We start from the raw sequence: 16,400 nt of genomic DNA, 5'->3' as shown, positions 1-16,400 counted from the left end.
CATAGAAACTATGCGAACATAGAAAATAAGCAGATTTGTCTCAAATTCTTCTTTATTCGCTCAAGTCTTCATAGATATAATCTTTCGGGCTGTGCACACACAGTTGCAGGCTTACCAAGGTCTCCGTGCACACAACTACAAGAGCCTTCCCCTTCACCCAAATACAGAAATATATCAAAACAGATTACAACATTACATCCCTCACTTGAAATTATGCCTTAGACTTGCTAAGACATCCCTTTATATATCCTTTACCCTAACAAGACCATGGTCTGCAAACCATGGGTGGAGCTCAAAATATTCTTAATAATCCCATCCCTTTGCAAAATAAGGGGCTTTGACCTGCCCTAAAGCCCATTTGACTCTTATAACTCTGCGCTAGTCGTGCTCCACTCCTCAAAATGCAGAGACTTTACATGACTTAGACAAAACTTTGACCTAGCAGGCCCCTACCCAATGCAAATCTACTACAATGAAATTCTCCTATGATCCTAAAATAGAGCATCAATCTTTGTCTTCTTGAACTGTATCTTTATGTGGAAGAGTTTGGTCATTTATTTCTCTTCCTATTAGTGAAGGCTACTCAAATTCACCTCCTTCTAAAAGCATGTGCAAGGGATCTTCTCATTCACGTTCGAGTTGATTTCAACCTAGTTTCTTGAATCAGTGGCAATGATATTTTTCTTCATATTATCTTTCTTTTTGTTCTTTGGGTTAAGATCTAAATACAACTTCCAATACTTCTCCTCTATATGACCATCAATGTTACAATTGTTGTAGTGCTTGCTCAGATCATTGCACTGGTGTGTTGTGGCTTCCTTAGTTTTATCTTTTTCACCTTCCCACTTCCTCTTGCCCTCCTTAGAAGCATCGTGATTCTACTTTGCTCCACTTGATTTCCATTTCTTTTAGCCTATGTTCTCCAAGTACTTAGCTTGTACAGAAGCCACATCCACCTATTTGGGCTTGATGAACATCACTTAATTTTGTAGATGGTTATATATACCATGCAGTAACTTGAGGAGTACATCTAGATTCATTGGGGAGATACCCAACATTACACTTATCTTTCTGAACTCTGTGGTGTACTCCTGTACACTCAACCCCTTCTTTTGTTTGAACTAGTTCCATTAGATCCACTAGTCCTCTACATACCTGATAAGGTCAAATTGTGACTTTATGAGGGTTTTAAAGTACTCCCACTTAGTCATTGAAGGATATCCCTCCAACAGGCTATTGACAGTGCTGAAAATCCGTCAACCAAGGGGATTTCCCCAGTATGCAGTCCCAATCATACCTCACACCATTTGGCGTAGGAGTCCCATCCAGTATAAAGGCATGGTTGCCAAATCCTCAAATATTTTTCTTGGATCTAGCTATCAGCACAGGAGAGTGATGCAATGGTGTCTTTGAAAATCAAGGGAGGTGTGCCTAGTGAATGTGCAGTAGCAACTGTGTCAAGGATCCTCTACTACAAAAGGGGGGAGAAAATTGGGCCTCTAAGTGAGAGGTAATAGTACCACCTAGGAAGAGACACATATGAACGAGAAAGCTCTATCTGAAATTTGGCAGAATAGTACACAATGGATGTGATGCTCGTTACAACCAGCAAACAAGGATAGATATGTCTAGTATCCCATGGAATAGTCCAGAAGGATGGGACAGTGTTAACAACCATTGGAGCACATTCTCAATAATATAAGCACTAAAATAACCGAAATCACTCAACTATATTAGTACATGTGAAAACAAACATGAAATACAAACATTCATAGTCCATACATGAGGAATGTGTTGGCCTTAAAAGGCTTATGTTAATATGAAAAACTTCCAAGACACATGTTTACAATGTACGTCACTATCCCCAATAGTGGGACATTGGAGTCACTCCTTGCTCCTCAAAGGACTAGCTGATCTCTCTAATGCCTTGCGGGAGGAGCCAAGGTGAAAAAGTACTTTTCTCATACAATGAGGAGGTATACATAACCAAGGGTTGATGCTTCCCCTTGGTGACTCTTTGACTACCCTCATGACTGTTCAACTTCCTATGAATTTTCAATTTACATGACTCTCCATATTCATGTGTGTCCTTTGGACTTCCACTTTACAATACATTTGAATATAATATACATGGTCCATAATGATGATGTGGCATATGACATCTCATGACAAGACATGACATGGCACTATTGATGTAAACTACTTGGATGTTGTGGCAATCTCAGGCCACTACTACTATTGTGAGTGATGTCTTCTTGAGAATACTCTTGTCTTCCACCTCCTCATGGCTTGGTGACAAGAGTATTCAATGATCTCAATTCTTGGGTTGTGGTCGCGAGTTGGTGTCCTTTTGCCTTGATAGATTAGTTGGCATTCTCAACAACAAGAATATCCTTTTCATGTCTTCCTCCTTCATCTCCTTCTTCATCATCCCTCCAGGTTCCTGTATCTACAATTCACTCATGACGAGATGACATCAACCGAAAAACTTCCTAGCCTAAGATGGTACATTCGAGTCTAGGGACTGCGCCAAAACTGCGTTACAATTTGGAAAGGGAGGCTCAGTGACTATGCATTGCGTAGTCCCAGTAGCCAGGGCTGAGGCTTGAGGCCTGGAACTATGCAATGCGTAGTCCAGGCTAGGCTCATAGGCTTTCTTCTGTGCAGTTTTGGAGATGAGTGAGTCTAGCTAAAGGAGCGGCCACTATGGAATATTTATGCATAGTTCTGGAGAGGAATGTTAACTAACTTCTACATAGTTATGGGAGACATTGGGTCAGGATGAGGGGAGGACCACTAAAGGTATCTTCTGCGCAGTTCTGGAAGGGAAGGTTGACTGAAAGGATTGTGCAATTCTGGAAGGGAAGGTTGGGTCATGGGCATAGGAATTGCATAGTGCACTAGACCTGGGGGACAAGAATTGTGCATTGCGTAGATCCAAGGGTCAAGGTCATAGCCTTCTAACTAGAACTACACAATTCACAGTTCGGGTAAGACTGACAAGTGAATTGATGAAGCTTAAATTGTGTCCTAACACTTAGAATACTAGATGACTCAACAACATTGATCACACATGACACATGAACAACACTTTTTCTTCTATGTGCTTTCTTCGTGACTAGTTATGAAAAGTGCGACACCTAAGGTAGACTTTATGACAACCGTGACGACACTTGTGCGAAAGTGGTCAAAAGTCTGTGAATGAGTGTGATAGGTATTTACATGGTTAGGAAAACTCATAAACACAAAGATGAGCCCTTGAAACCACCTGAATGAGCTTATGCATAAAGTGCGATAACTAGCATGCAAAAATACGACATCTTGCCTATCTTGTGAAAGGGAGCGAAACACTTAGAGAAAACACATGGAATGAATTTCAGTGTTTGCAACCATACCTATCATTCAAGACATAATGATATGACAATGATAATTTTTCCTTCATATTACATTAGTCGGCGCATTTCAAATTCATGAAAGATGTGCTTTGTTTTCATACCTACCCTCCAAAGGGTTGTGAATTAGATGGAATCTTCATCTAATCCATTGATTATATTTTCTCCTCAGCTCCTTAAGTGCCATCTAGCATGTCCTCCTTCTTCATCATGTAGCCATAGTGTAAGAGAGTACCTGCATATTCAACTCACTCGTGATGAGACGACGTAAGTCTGAAAACCCCTAGCCTAAGATAGAGCACTTGGATTCATGAACTGGGCTGGTATTGAGTGACAGGTCAGGGGAGAAGGCCTAGTGACTTCACAATTCAAAGTTCAAGTAGCCAAGGTTCAAGCTTGATCAATGAGACTACATAGTACGCAACTCATGCTAGACTAAGGGAAATTTCTGCATAGTCCTCACTGAGGGAAAAATTTGTACAGTGCCCACTGAGGGACAAAATTGCGCAGTCCAAGCAGGCAGTGGATACTATGGGATGGGTCCTTGTGAGGAAAAATTGTGCAGTTTTAGGAGGCAAGGGGGACTGGGTAGCTAAGAGGCTTAAGGAATAGAACTGCGCAGTTTCTGGAGGCAATGAGCTCCAACTGAGGGAAGGACACTAGAGGAAGCATCTGCATGGTTTTGGATGCCAAGGGAGGTTGGTCTTTCTACACATTGTGTAGTTATAGGAGGAATTAGGGAAAATATTGAAGGTTGAAGATGCGAAGTGCGCAGTTTAGGAAGGTTGGATGAGGCTAAGTTGCTAAGAATCCTCCAGAATGTGGCTAAGTGTGGTTCAATGGAACCAATGTGAACAGTGGTATAAATTGATTATGACCACACACTTATATACTCTATGATACAACGTAGATCATCCAGAACATATAAAAACATACTTTTCTTAATACAATGACCTTTGTGGCAACTTACGACAAGTGCGGTCCTGTCAATAGACTTTGTTAGGGTAATGACAACACTTGTGTAATGGTACACGAAACTTTGGAAATGAGTGTGAAACATGTCTATATGATGAGAACAAATCACTTTCACAAATATTTCCCCTTGAAGAAAACCAAAACTCTCGTTTGCATGACAAGTGATAATTCCCATGCCCGAAGACAACACTTGCTATATAAAGATAAAAACATGAACAACACTTGAGATTCAAGAAGGGGGCTTGAAATCATCAACTGAACAATAAGTGACTAAGGAATGACCAATCACAGGATCCACAGTAGGCTCCAAAATTCGAGTGTAGGCCAAAATTTTGGAGGGTGTTGTAGCCGCTACAACACTTGGCGACACACTGGTAGAATCCAACTTCTCTATTTTGGTTAACTCTTTCGTGCAAGGCCTTGGTTCTTCGAGGAGTATTGATTCATTGTGTAGATCACTTTGGAATTTTCCACTTACCCCATGACTAGTCATGGTCCCCTTTGTACCTTATCGGTTGAACACAACCTAAAATTCAACATAATCACAATGTTTCAAGTTGGGAAGGGTAGTGTATCTTATGAGCTTAAGATTTTCAGAGTATAATTTTCATCTCTAGTGTTGCTCCGTTACCAGCAAACCTGGGAAATACCTGAGGGAAGTCACACAGAATGAAAACATTTCTCTAGTGCCAGCGAGCCTAGATAGTGCCCCGACGGAGTTGCTTTCTTCACTTCTTTACACAGGAAGACTTTCTCTTCTTTCACCTTTATTTATTTATTTAAATAAAATTGTGCATTGGCACTTATTTATTTTGGGGCGGAAGAGGGATCCCGACTTATTGAGAGTAGAAGAGGTTGTTCCTTCAGAGAATCATATAGAGACCTATGATTTAGGTTTCCTCATTTAGATTTTCCCCTTCTCTGTTTCTATTAGTTGAATAAGATTGAGAACACCAAAGTAGAAAAACTAAGTATAGGAATAATGCTTCCCAACTAGAAGTGGGTTCATGGTTGGACCAAAACTCTCCTTACAAATGGATCATATTTTCCATTGGAACGTCATCGGCCAAAATAAGTAACCAACACAAGGAATACAGACAGGTGACTAGCCAAATGTTGAAGTGTCACAAGACTCTTTATAGTTCGGCCACACACATACTAAGAAGCCAAAAATAGGTCCAGACACAAACACTTATTCGCATGATGAAACAAAAGAAAAAACTGAACAAGAACGAAAACAAGACGAAAAGAAAGAAAACACACAACAATGAAAAATAATTAAAATACAACATAACAAAATAGCTAAATAAAACATGATGTAGAATGAGAATAAGAAAATGAGGACAAGCTACAAGGAATGGGTGCAGAATGAGTGCAAAAAAGGGAAAATAAGGATGCAACTAATCCTACTCCTAACCTAATAGCTAGAAGGTTGGGGTCACGTATAATGAAATTTCCAATGAAGCCATCGTAGTTGTTCCTAACCGACATCCATAAAGATATGAACAATTAAAACATATATAAAGTGATGTGCAACAGAAAGAAAAAAAAAAACAAAACAAAACCAAAAAACAAAACAAAACAAAAAAACAAAAAAAACAAAAAACAAAAACAAAAACAAAAACAAAACCAAAACAAAAACAAAACAAAACAAAACAAAACAAAAAACAAAAAAACAAAAAACAAAAACAAAAACAAAAACAAAAAACAAAATAAAACAAAAAAAAACTTGAAAAACTTGCACAAGAAAAGGAAGGTCTTGCATGTGGGCAGAAAGGTGTGTCACAACCACTTTCATCCAATCCACATGCTTACCTTTTCGAAGAATACCATTTTTCAACAAACCTCGGAAGCTTCTAGCAGATGTATCTTCATTTACACTGAGCTCCTTAGCAAGCGCGAGGAAAGATTGAAACTTGTTGTTTGATATAGATCTCTCCAGGTAAGATTATTCTAGCCATTCAATGATTGGATTGTAAAATTCATGATGGCCCTCTTGAGAACCCTAAAATCTTGGAAAAGCTGAATTTTCGATTAGAGGAGCGGAATCATGATGGGAATGCTTTTAGTGAAAACAGATATGATCATGCTCAACAATTATGTCAAGATAGTGAGGACCTTCCATAACCTTCAGCTAAGGCTGAAGTGCCTCACCTTCTTGAAAAAAATCCGAATAGAGATGTTGAACAATGAAGATCACGGGGTCTGAAACAACTATCATTGGGTGTACTAATTGGAAAATGATAAGTTGAATGATAGTCACCAAAGGCAGAGAAATGGTCAGATGAGATGACTGAAGCATTAGATTCTTGGTTTTCAATAAACAAAGAAAAATAGATTTGAACAGTCTCGAGAATGCTCTAAAGAATCGAACCAAGTTCCTTGCGAGCCAAATATGACATACCACCTTCTACAACTGGTGACAAATTTTACAAGCATCGTATTCATAAAAAGAGTTTAAAAAGGATGCTAGCACTACAAATTCATGAGACCAGTTAGGACATGGTGAACGAACAAGACCTTGATTCGTGTGAAAACTTGTGCATTCATTATTACTCAAGAGGATTTCTGGTGTGATAAGAGGATAGATTTGTAACATAAAATTCACAAGAAGACCCAGGAGCTTACCATTAAGGAATAAATTCGATAAGGATAATTCCTTTGGGCAAAGACAGTCCCTGAGATGATTAAACTTTGCAATTCCATGACTCTATGAGAGATGCACATTCCCAACCCAAGTTTGATGTGATGGATTTGCATGAAGATGAATGAACTATAACAGATTCTTGAATTCAGTCAGAAGTAAAATCTTGAAATTTTGAAAGGTCACACCCGGAATACCAAATATTTTTCACAAGAAAAATTACATCGAGTGAAACCATGCAAAGAGATGGATTGTGCGAGAGAAACAAGATCTGACATAGTTCGGGGGGCTTACCAGAGTCATGAGATCCTGAGATAACCATCAATATAGTTGAAGTGCCTCGACTCCTTGGCAGGTCCCGAAACTTCCCAGGATTGTAGAATCACATTTTGAAGCTTGGACCAAATCATGCATGGTTTGAGGATAGATTGTATTGTTGGTTTCAGTGAGACCACTGCTCATTGGATAGCAGCCATCTTTTCCACAAATTTTACTAGACTTTTTTAACTTCAACAACCAGATTGCTCAAGTCCAAAGACTCTTCTGATCCCAAATTCAAAGATAAATGAATCGGTTAGATATCATGAGCAAGATTATTTGAAGAGTTTTCCTTATGCAAGAGAATATATGATGAGGGGTGGGAAGGGTTCTATATCATTCGAATGTTTTCAATTTCATGTACAGCCTTGCCACCTTGTGTCAATCGAGGGGATAACTCATTGGATCAAGAAACTGAAGATCATGGAGTGTCCTTGTTGCAAGTAGATGTATTGCAAATAGTAGGACACAAGGGATAGTGAGGTGAAGAGGAAGTTTTGACATGAACATCTTCTTTGACCGAAGCAGATTCTAGATATAAATTAAAATCTTCATGAGAAACCAAAATATCATATGATATGCTTGGGCATTCGTCACGACATATGGAAATAGAGTTATCATCATTGGAATGTTCACGGCCCAAGCCTAGGGGTTGATTGAAAGAAATGATTGCATTAGATTCTCTACCAAGATTAGCAGTTTGAGAATCATTCAAGAATTGAAATGCAATATCTCGACACGGAACATTCTGAAAAAGAGAGGGAAGATTGAAAGTGTTTTCATCTTTCTGCTCCTCTACCTGCATAATGTGACTTATTTGTACTTGATAACAATTTGATCCAAAAGCTTGAGAATCAAGAGAATGTGAAGAACCAACTGGTGGAGCAGATCGATCAAGCAGGTCATGGTACAAAGAGTCGGGATGTGTAGATGATAGAGGATAACAAAAATCTGGATTAGCTTTGAGACTAGAGTTGTGAACGGTGACAACATATTGCGAAACGAAGGATTCATTCATTGTCGTAGGCTTCATGAGCCATTCTGGACTTTCCTCCATTGAATCTGAATCATGAAAAGTGGAAGAAGAATGAGAAGATGGACTGGAGATTTGATTCGCAGATTTCCCAATTTTACAACCATCGCAAGGAGGCACCCACATCGGGACTGGAAAGGGAGGAGGACAAAGAACAAAAGGGGCAGTAAGCTCCTCCTCTAAAATTTTAGGTGCCTCATGATTCACAAGAGTTGGGGAAGCAGAAAAATTAGGAGGTTCAGGTTCACCATATGAAGAGACAAGAACCAAGCGCTCAAACTCTTATTTTAAGAAATCCCAATTCAGATGTTTTTCAGGAATTTCATAACATAGGTGAAGGAATCGATCAGAAAAATCCTCAATTGATTCATCAGGCTTCATTCTTAAAAGATTGATTCTTCCACAAACATCTCGGTAGTTATACTTATCAAAGGCTTTATGAAGCATCTTGGCAAGTTGGTCGAATGAATGGATAGAAGCAATGGGTAATGTATGACACCATCGATTAACATGACCTTCGAATGTGAGGGTGAGTAATCTAGCCATGACATCTTTGCAACATATTCTATTAGAAATACAAAGATGGACAACTTGAAACAAATGTTCATGAAAAGTTGATTCACCCTCACCATCAAACTTAAATTCGGACAAGTTATGAATAACTTCCACAAGGATGGTACAATTAAGCTCTTTAGAAAAACATCTTGGGATTATGATTTGGGGAAGAGCCATTTTAAATAAGAGATTCAAACCAGACTCAATGGGCACAACCTGTCATCTGGCCCTCCTTCTAGCACCATTTTTTTATAGTGCTGGAAGTTCGTCAACCAGGGTATCTCCCTAGTATGAAGTCCCAATCAAAACTCACACCATTTGGTGTATGATTCCATCTAGTATAAACTCCCGACTACTAAATCCTCAAATATTTTCCTTGGATCTAGTGATTAGCACAAGAGAGTGATGCAATGGTGTCTTCGAAAAGCAAGGGAGGTGTGCCTAGTGAGTGTGCAGTTGCAATTGTGTCAAGGTTCCTCTACTGCAAAAGAGGGGAGAAAAGTGAGCCTCTAAATGAGAGGTAATAGTACCTCCTAGGAAGAGACACACATGAACCAGAAATATTCGTCTAACATCTAACGGAATAGTCCACGGCAGATGCCATGGTTGCTACAAGCAAAAAACAAGGAAAGATATGTCTAGTATCCCACGGAATAGTCCACAAGGATGGGACATCATTAACAACAATTGCAACAAATTCTCAATAATATGAGCATTAAAATAACCAAAATAGTTCAACTATATTAGTACATGTGAAAGCAAACATAAAATACAAACGCCCACAAAATAGTCGTACAAACATTCATAGTCCATGCATGAAGAATGTGTTGGCCTTAAGAGGTTTATGTTATTAAGCAAAAATTCCAAACCCAAGGCTCCTCATCACTCATTTGTATGCACTCAAGATCAAGCTAACACTCAGATTTCGCTTCCTCCACTCGAACTACATGATCCCATCGCTTAGGCATTGAAGGAATCTTACACAACAAGCACACTTGCGCAACGTAAGTGGTCTACCTTTCTCACATTTGCTTGCATGTCACGGTCAAGAGTATGCATATGCTTAGCAATTGCACGCAGTCTCGCATAGCACCATGGTAAGTCCATGGATTGCATGTTATGCACCTCCACTAACTTATGTTATGTGGACACATTTAAACTCGGAGTGTGTTTGTCTTCATTTTTATATCTTTCATGTTTGTTGGTTCACACAACTGTGTTGTTCATGAACCATACCTTCACCAACATGGGTCGACCAATGCACTAGTGGTTGCATTGGAAGTATCACTTCATGTGAGCAGACCCATGCACCGTTAGCTTAGGAGTAGGAGTAGTGTTTGTTTTTGGTTTGTTTGCTTGCATGCATGTTTTCTTCTTACTTTTCATGTTTGTTTTCTTGCTTGCTTGTTTTCTTACTCTCTTTTCTTACGCATTTACTTCTTCTTCTGCTTTGTTTTGTGTTTGTTTTCTTGTTTACATTCGTAGGTTAGTTTTGCATGAAACTGTGTGTGACTCTTGAAACAAGCTGGGTAAAGTACAAGAGGACTTGTGCAGTTATCAATACTTGGTTATCTGTCATCCTGCCTCTGTATGAAGAAATTGTTATCTTCAACCCATGACACGTCGATGGAAAATATGTACTGTTCGAAATGAACCTTGGTGAAAACACAACACTTGCACACTAACTAGTGTCACCTACTCTAGTCAGTTGTTTTTGGGTTAATCCTTGTTAGCTCAGTCAAGTAGAGTAAGGTGAGGGGGAAAACCTTAACAAGCACGTCAAAGGTATATATAAACTATTTATCTGAAGGATAAACCTCTTCTGCTCTCAATAAGTCGGGATCCCTCTTCTGCCTCAGAAATGAATAAGTGTTATGCACAATTACAAAAAATAAAAAATGAAAATGTGAAAAATTCTGAAACAAAAATGACAAATGACTAAGGTGAAAGAAGAGAAATGCTTCCTGTGTAGAGAGGTGATGCAAATAATTTCGCCGGGGTACTGACCAGGCTCCCTGGAAGTGGAGCGATGATTGTGTTCCTGCGTGACTCCATCGGGGTATTGTCCAAGCCTGTTGGCAGTGGAGCAACACCAGAGATGAAAACTTAAACTCTGCCTATCATATGGTTTGTGCACCAATATACCCCTCATCCCAATCGAAACAACTGTGCTGGCTTGGCTTGGAATGTGTGACAACCGATCAAGAGTATGGCGGATGTGACATCTTACAATCAAGTGAGTGTGGAAGCAGAGATAATCAAAGAACTAAAAAATACTTCTGAAGGTGTTAGACTTGTTTATCATGAACAAGGTCCATGCAGAGAGATGGAGATCTACCATTGTGTCACCAAGTGTTGTAGCAGCTACAACCACCCTCCAAAATTTTTCCTTAGCTTCGTTTTGGAGCCTCCCTGCCAACCATCCTTAGCAACATGTCTTGCACTGTCAAGTGCATAGGCTTCAGCTGAGTTTCAGTGGCTTGGTGTTCTATGCATGTCTTCTTGTTTGTCTCCCTCCCGCAGGCTAACATGCCAGACTTAGGCTAATTTCTTGTTGAGTAGCTCCCTAATAAAATTGCGCAATTCTGGAGGGGAACCAACCTTCCCTCCAAAAATTGCACAAATCTGTTGGGTAGCCTTCTGGGCTCCAAAATTATGCACAACAGTCAGACAGGCTTCCTTGGAAAAACTGTGTAATCTGACCCAACACTGGGCCTCAGCCCAAAAATTGTGCTATTCTGGGAGGCAATGACCTACTCAACCCATAAATTGTGCAATGTCTGACAGGTAGCCGGCTCTGCTCAACCCAAAAATTGAAAAAAACTGTTGGGAAGCCTGCTGAGCTCCAAAGTTGCGCAGAATGATCAAACATGCTTCCTTGAGAAAACTGCGCAATCTAACTTGACACTGCAGCTCAGCCCAGAAATTGCGCAATTCTGGGAAACAGCCACCTGCTGACCCTAGAAATTGTGCAATCCATCAGGGACAACTAGCCCATCTAAGCTCAAAAACTGCGCAAATCCCTCTCTTAGTCAAGCAGGCTGTTGCATGTGCCTTCAGGTTGATCAGTTCCCTCTAGGACCGAGAAAAACTGATTTGCATGCATGGGTTACTCTTCCTGAAATATCAAAAGGTAGCATGCAAAAGGCATCCCTATATCTAGGGATCTATTTTTAGCAGCTAGCGGTTACATGCAAAGATAATTGTAAAAACCTCTTGCCAACTATCACTTTTCCTAGATTTGTGGCATGTGCGTCATAACCTCGATCTTATCAAAACTCATGACCCGGATGCAGAAAAGCTCATTTCTCGCATCGACATTGCAGATCTGACATCCCACATTGCATCGAGGAGTCTTTGGCACTTTCAACTTAGTTGTTTCAGGGTAAGTCTACTTTTCATGTCTTGTGTTGCGTTTCTATCGATTTTGTGTTTCGCTTTGTGTGAGTGATGTCTACTTGATTTCAATGAGCGCTTGTTGTCGTTTTAATGTATGTTAGCTTGTAGAAACATCGTTTCGGTTTTCATTCGCATCTCATTGTTGTCGCATGCATGACACTATTTTTGCACCGATGATCTTCGTTGCGATGACTCGTTTCATACGCATGCATGTTTTCCCATTTTCTGAATCCTACACTCGTTTTTTGCATGCATGATCATTCACTCCTTTTTACACTTCGTGTCACCATGCATTCAAACTTCTCATGTTTTCAGTCACCCATCGGCGAGTCTGGGCTGCCTTAGCCCGGACCTTGCCTTACCCGGATAGCATTGCGCATTTCTAGAAGTGAAGGCTCTACCTTCCTTCCATAAATTGCACAAGTCTGGCCCAACACTGACCTCCAGGATTGCATTGCGCAATTTTGGGAGGCAGTGCCTTGCTGGCCCCAGAAACTATTTAGGACTATTCAGCATGCCAAGATGCACTATGCATTAAATAGTTCCCGTAGTTAGTAAACCTCCCAATAGCTTGGATTGTGCCTTGCACAGTTTTGGCAGTCAGTCTCCCAGCCTCTAGGTGAAAATTGTGCAATCTTCACAAACAGTCACATAGGTATGTTGCATATCAGTCCTCCAATTTGTTTTGGTTTTCGACTAACAGATTTCTCGTCATGAGTGTTGTTATGTCTCTAGGTATCATAGGTGTTCATCTGCCTCTCAACAGCATAGGTACAATGGCTTCTAGGAGAACATAGTCGAAGAAATGTTCAGATCACAACTAGGTATGCAGTCGATAAAGTTTCTATGAACTTGCCTATCTATGAAGACATCAAGTTGTTCATGAACAAGGATATCAAGATGAAATGGAAGTGGTGTCACAGCTAGCAGCACCATCAGCAGCAGCAGAAGGTAGCACACCTGCATGTGACAAATGCAAGAGGAAGGTTGTTGATAGCGCAGAGGCGGAATAAAGTTGCAAGCTCAAGAAAATCCACTTGTGATGAAAGCAACTTTGGAGATTGAGGCTATGAGGTGACGACACGACAAGAGGATTGCACTAAGGTAGAGAGAGAAACATAGAAGGAGTTACATGTGTTGAAGCAGCAACTCAAGGAAGAATAGGAGCGACACAGACAATAGAAGGAGTTGCAGCGGGAACAGGCACAGCAGGAGGCGCAACATGCACAGATTGATGAAACTACACCCATACAGGTTATGGACCCATCCAACAGCTGGCATGGAGCAGACAGGGTGAGCAGTGTTGTCGATTGCATGCAAGGGTATTCAAGAGCATGGATGTCATTATGCACACGCATGTGATCCCACCCATTTGGCACACTCACCGAAGCGAAGACAAGAAGCAAGTCCAACTGGAGATGAACATGTATTTTGACAAGTTGATGTGCATGGTCACCAACACACACTTGGATATCAACACAGACACTATGCATCAGTATGTTACTGGTCCAGCTGCACTCAAGATGATGATGTGCATGTTATCAGACGATTTGGACAGAGGAGCCATATTAGTGTACTCGGATGCAATGGAGGCAAGAGTTCGCTTACAGCAGGATGTCACCATTGAAAGCACAGACACCATTACGGACGACCAAGCTTGGCATTAGTTCACCACCGTTGACCATCATGAGGATGTCGAAGAGCTGGTCTTCCCATAGTTGTTCAAGTCTTAGTGATGTCTTGCATGGCTTGCTCAAGCCATTTTGACTCACATGGGTACATGTGCATATTGTATGTAACATCTTGTAAAGTGGAAGTCCAAGTGTCAATAGTTGAATGTAACAGTCATAGAGTAGTTGAAGAGTCATGAGGGTAGGTGAATAGTCACAAAGGGGAATGTCAAGGGTCACCCCAACCTTTTCTATTTATAGTACCTCATAACTCATTGTAGAGGCTTTGGTGAGCCAAGCTTCTAATAGGAGTATCTTAGAGAAAGCTTGGAGAGTACTGTAACAAGCCTTGGCTTCTCCACTGTGAAGAGCTAGTACATCTCTTTGGAGGAGCAGGTGATAGTGATTGTAACGTTTCGTTATCAGGACTAGTGGTTGGTCATGGTTGTACTGTATGATTTTCACTTCTTAATGTAACAGAGCTAGCACGTTTCATGCATATGTTGTTATTGTATTTTAGTTAACTCGTTTAATTTAATGATATATGTATCTATTTTCTTACGCGTGTATGTATAGACTCTTTTTGTATATGTACATATGAATCTCACTGAAATGCGTTGTTGGTTTAACCATCACTTTGAATTGTTGGTTCACCTTCCTTCCAGTTTGTGATGCATCTTTGCTTGTGTGTTCCCTTCCAAGTTGCGTGCTTACATAGGTTTCCAAGGGGCACACTCACTCCACCTTCCATGTGTTAGAACCATTCATGCAACTTTCTTGGCTTGCTGCGCATGTCACACCCTTGCTACCAACAAGGATATCTCACTTACCTCTATGCGCAACCACGGTCAAGGAAATACAATATGACCCATTGCTGGGACTCCTACACCAAAAGGTTTTAGGTCTAGTTGGGACTTCTTACTGGGGAGATCCCCTGACATGTTGGCGGGTCCAGCACCGTCAACAGGACTTCATAAGCCCGACACTTTCTCATGATATTCCCAACCAATATGTGTGTTGTAAAGTGGACTCCTTGATCACTGATTCAGTTTATGTCATACCCTCGCATCCCTTTTGTTAGTCTGAACTTCTTCTTCATGCTTTCCTCTATGGTGCAGTCTTGATCTTTTCCAACAAATTCTTCTGCGGGGTTCCACCCTTGATACAGTAGTCTCATAATTCTCTAAATAAACATTTGGTCTATAAGGATCCTATTCCCCATCCATAGGCATCCATCGTGCACCAGCACGAGTAACTGTCTCACACAGGATGTGCTCCTTAGAATTCTGTTGAAGTGCAGCACATTCAACATGTTCAATAACCTTGACTGCGCCAACCTCGCCGCCCACTGTTGCAGCTTTAACCTCATCACACCATTTTCAGGGTAGTGCACTTTCTTTAAGTATTTGTTTGGTGTGAACTGCATATATTTCTTCCTATCATTGAAATTCTAGTCTACTAACTTCAGTTGTGGAATTTTCCCAAGGATTTCTCCTGTTGGCATTTTGGCACAGGTGTGGCGCTATGATATAGGTGTTGTCCTTGATGGCAACTCTCTTTGATAACAGATCTCCGTTCAGACTACAGAATGAAGAGAAATCTCATATACGCAGGTTAATTAATTCCAAGTTGCGTATACACGCTGGTGATCTGCATACTAAGTAGCGTATACGTAGGTGAGCTGTATACGAAGGCGCGTATACACGCAGATGCATGAAAAGAAAAGGGCGTATATGTTGGGAAGCTTCCCTTTGGTCCGTGGTAGTTAGTCCTCGGTACTTGAGCCTATGTCTTTGGACCAAAGTATCTCGACAGACGTGTTGATCCCTAGTTTTAAAGTTGATGGTATTGGATTTCTATGGTTTTGGCTCTTGGTATTGAGCAAGGCCTAAGGCTATATAAGGAGAAGAAGATCATTAGGCAATATTATCTTTTGAAAAGGCTTGAATATCTGAAAAAGAAAGAGATCTGATATGCAGGTTCTGGGTTGCTTGATCTAAGCTAAGGAGAGATCACATCGGTTGATGGAAGACTAGATCTAAGGATAGATCGGGATCTAATGGTTTCTAATGCACTATTATGATATGGTTGATTATGCGTATTTCTAGATCTGCATACTGACGCAATGTTATGTTCTGGGTCTAACTGATGTCTGGTCCAGCTGCAAGTTGAGAAAATTTATTTTTAGATCTGTACGCAGGTTGTCTTCAGTAAAAGCGCGTGTATACACGGGTTTCTCTCATTGAAGTAGCGTATATCTTTTGAAGCTTGATTTTTGGGTTGCAGTTGGGTCTGACTGCTATTGCAGAGTTCTGTAGTCTGCTCTGTATTCTTGTGACTGGTGTTGACAGGGTTTCAGTGGTTCAGTGATTCAAAGATTGATGATGCTAGTATTGGTTGTTTTGTGCTTCAAT

Source organism: Pinus tabuliformis, chromosome 2_2, assembly GCF_031772625.1.
Source record: "Pinus tabuliformis cultivar Carrire ecotype Pingquan chromosome 2_2, CPIR1, whole genome shotgun sequence".
Lineage (NCBI taxonomy): Eukaryota > Viridiplantae > Streptophyta > Pinopsida > Pinales > Pinaceae > Pinus > Pinus tabuliformis.
The sequence above is the reverse complement of the archived record's forward strand: the minus strand, read 5'-3'. Positions refer to the sequence as shown.